The following is a 3,981-nucleotide window of genomic DNA, read 5'->3' as shown; positions in this document are numbered from 1 at the left end:
CAGGTCAAGACAGCAGCCAAGGATGTTCAAAAATGTTGAACAAGTGTTCTTAAATAGAAGAGCTTCAAAGGAGCTCATTAATTGCAAGTTACCGACTTTATCGTCCAGGACGATATTGAAATCGTCCTGGACGATCAGTACAAATATCATAAGATCGGCCAGAGCATTGCCCTGAATGCAAACTGGACGATTAAAAATTTGCTTGATTATCCCGGACAATTTCACGATCAGAGGAAAATTGTCTAGAGCGTCACCCTGAATTTGAGTTGTTCGATCCAAATCAGCCATGAGCAACCAACAGTTTTTGAATTGATCATCCAGGCTGATCTTGCGATTGTCAAGGATGATGTGATCGTATCAATCATCCTTAATTACTCCCATGATTGTCAAATAAATTTAGGCATAATTATATAATATCGTCCAGGTAGATCAAAAAATCGTCCTGGCCAAATTCCAAAAAATATAAAATATCTAAATTGATCATGTCAGCAATTTCGTTCTGTATTGAGTATATTGTCCTGGCTGATACAGGTATCATTCAGGCCGATCAGTTAATTACGGCTGCCTTAACTAAGAAATCCTGATTAGATCTTTTATTTTGAACTCGATCGTCCAGGATGATATAAATATAGTTTGAGCCGATGTGAGTAAAAACATAAGTTTTAAATCTCTCAAGTGTATGTGTGTGTAGGGTTACTTAACACAGGCCGATCAGTTAATTACGGCTGCCTTAACTAAGAAATCCTGATTAGATCTTTTATTTTGAACTCGATCGTCCAGGATGATATAAATATAGTTTGAGCCGATGTGAGTAAAAACATAAGTTTTAAATCTCTCAAGTGTATGTGTGTGTAGGGTTACTTAACATCAATCAATTCAAACAATTACAATTGACTCAAGAAAGAAAAAAAAAATTACAGACTAACTCAACCCCAATCTATCCAGTCTTGAGCTGATTCTGATTTATGTCCGATCTTTGAATTCTTAAAATGTCAGTAATAAAGGCAGTCGAAAAGAAGCAAGAGTATTTTCTAATCATCAAAACATAATTCATGGAATCTGCAACAAATTATTCCCTTAATCGTAGGACTAAATTAGGCTAAATTGTCATAGATCATCTAGAATGATATATATCATCCTAGATGATGAGAATAAAATTTGAATATTAAAATCATGTCAAAATTATAATTGATAGCTATTTTTCATGTTCATATCTTATCATCTAGAATAATCTAAATCATCTAGTATGATTAGTTAAGTGAGTTAATTGTACAATGCGATATAAATCATACATTAGGATTAGTTCATTTTTTTAACTTCTAGTTTTTACTCAAACTCACTCCCCCTGAGTGTGAGTGTGGATGGTCACTAAGCTAACATACACCCTTATAGGACATGACTCAAGAAATCAAAAATACATCAATGAATATTACAAAATTCCTTATAACATAACCTATTTTAACCAATATTGATCCTTGAATCTTTGTTGGATTATGAATAGTATTCCTGAAATGTTTGTGCACATATAAATAATTATATATTACAAATATATGTAGACATTGGGATGTAAGCCATAATATTAATTATCATTAGAAATATAAACTTGTGAGCTAGATTTGCAACACTTTAGGTCTATAGGATGTTGATAGAAAATTTATACCAAATAGAAAGATTCACTTAGAGTCAAAGGTAGGCATCACCTATCCTTTGCTCTACAGAATGTCGGTAGAGGAATTACACATAATAGACAAATTAACTAGAAGTCCAAGGTGGGCATCACCTAACTTCAGGTTTACTGGATGCCGATAGAGGACTTCCACTTAATAGATAAATTAATTGGGAGTCCAAGGTAGCCATCACCTAACCTCTGGTCTATAGGATACTGGTACTATTGCAACTTAGTTTTCAAATCTATACTTTTATATCATATGAGTTTTTGATGATATCAAAAAATTATTATGTTGATTATTATTTATCCTAAAATATATTACAAAATTATACTTGTCTTGTTTATGTGTATTAACATTTCAGGAAAATCATACTCCATACTGCAAAAGACTTCACATCATATTAAAATAGGGTTTCTTATAATTGAAGTTTGTACCTTTTTCTATTTTTATTGAGTCCGAGAGAGTGTAATTATAATTGGGTAATCGTGCACACATACACTAGGGAGTGAGTCAAAACTTGTACTTTTAAAATTAATCGTACTGTTTATTTCTGGAATCGTATAGGACAAATTGACCTTAGTGTTCCTCCATAAAGAAATTAATCAAACCATGCCTTAGAAAGTTTCAATTGAATATTTTGTATTGTATAATGTTTGATTTATACAGATAACATCCATAGTATTAAATGGATACGTACCAGTTCATCCCGAATAAACTCACCATTTTTTTTGAAATGATCATATTATATGAAATTAGTTTTGTACAAATGACATCCAAAGTATGAAATGGGTGCATACTAATTCATCCATATGAAATGGTATATTTTTTGAACTATTCATATTGTATGAAATTAGTTTCGTACAGATGACATTAAGAGTATAAAATGGAATCATCCATTTCTGTACCATAAAAACATGATTTATTTTAGCTAGTTCATATTATATGATGTAGGGTTCGTACAGATGATGACCAGCGTATGAAATGTGTTTGTACATTATCATACTAGACAAATCTATTCTTTTTTGAACTATTCTTATAGTACAATGTTAGTTCATACAGACGACCACAAGAGTACAAAATCAATTCTTAGAGGACTGTACATTAATTTTTTGAACTGTTCATACATATGAAGTATGATCCAAGTATGTTTAATTATAAAATACATTGTTTACTAGTATATATGATAGGGTATGTTTCTTGATCTGGTTGGCAGGGATTTATATTGGGGAAGTTTACCCTCTCAAAGGTAGTCGGTTAACGGTCATCTCTAATCGCCATCTTTGTCAGTTACCGAAGAGGTAGAAAGGATTTGGGGAGATTGATTATTGATGTCTTCCAAATCTATAAAAGAGTGGACTTGATAACCTTAAATCTCTAAAGGAATGGATTCTTCTATTGAGCATGAAAATTCCTTTGTAAGCTTAAAGCATCCTCCATAGAGCTACTTCTACGAGGAACCCTATTTAAAATTATGATAGGGATCTGCTCGATCAGGTGACTGTTGCACTGGTGGTATATAAGGAGATTAGGATTTATAACCATATAGTTTTCTACAAATTGGTTGATCACCAGTTGAGAATCACTAAAGATTTTAATCTCCTTAAGAATTACATGATCCAAGCTGGTTACCTAAGATTCGTACTCAACCTTATTGTTCATGCAAGGTTCTGATAAATGGAAGGAAAAATGAATCATTCGCTTCTTTGGTGTTATGAAAATTAGGCCAATTCTGGCTTTTCTAGGGATCATATATTTTTGTTTCTTACCCTCTGTTGGCTACTGCTCCGAATGGAAAATCTAGCTCTTTTTAGGATGTGATTGCTAGATCTTCTGCTTCTCCTCCCCTCTTCCAGTTTATTCACACATCATTTAAGGGTTGTCCCACCTTAATATTCTGTTGATTTGATTGTGTCTCAATTAGATGCCCCCTTTGCACTTACTCATATTGGTAAGTGTTTTCTCAAGCATCCTAACCTCAATGTTATTTGCAAGTTTTTCATGAATTTGAAGCTCTCTGGTTCTTTTCATATTAGATTACTTGACCCACATCATGTGGCGATCCAACTTAGCAACGACTTGGATTATAACTGGATTTTTTTGAGGATTTCTTATTATACTCAAGCTTACCAAATGAGGCTCCTTAAATGGACAACTGACTTTGATTTCCATGAGGAATTGCCAATTGCTCCTGTTTGGGTTTCTTTCCCTAATATGAGGCTCCATTTTTTCAATTCTCAAGTTCTTTTTGGGCTTGCTTTCATTCTTGGTAGGCCATCACAAATGGACCAGGCCACGACTTCGGTCTCATGCC

This window comes from Dendrobium catenatum, unplaced genomic scaffold (assembly GCF_001605985.2).
Source record: "Dendrobium catenatum unplaced genomic scaffold, ASM160598v2 fragScaff_scaffold_604, whole genome shotgun sequence".
Taxonomy (NCBI): domain Eukaryota; kingdom Viridiplantae; phylum Streptophyta; class Magnoliopsida; order Asparagales; family Orchidaceae; genus Dendrobium; species Dendrobium catenatum.
This window is presented reverse-complemented; position numbering follows the sequence as displayed.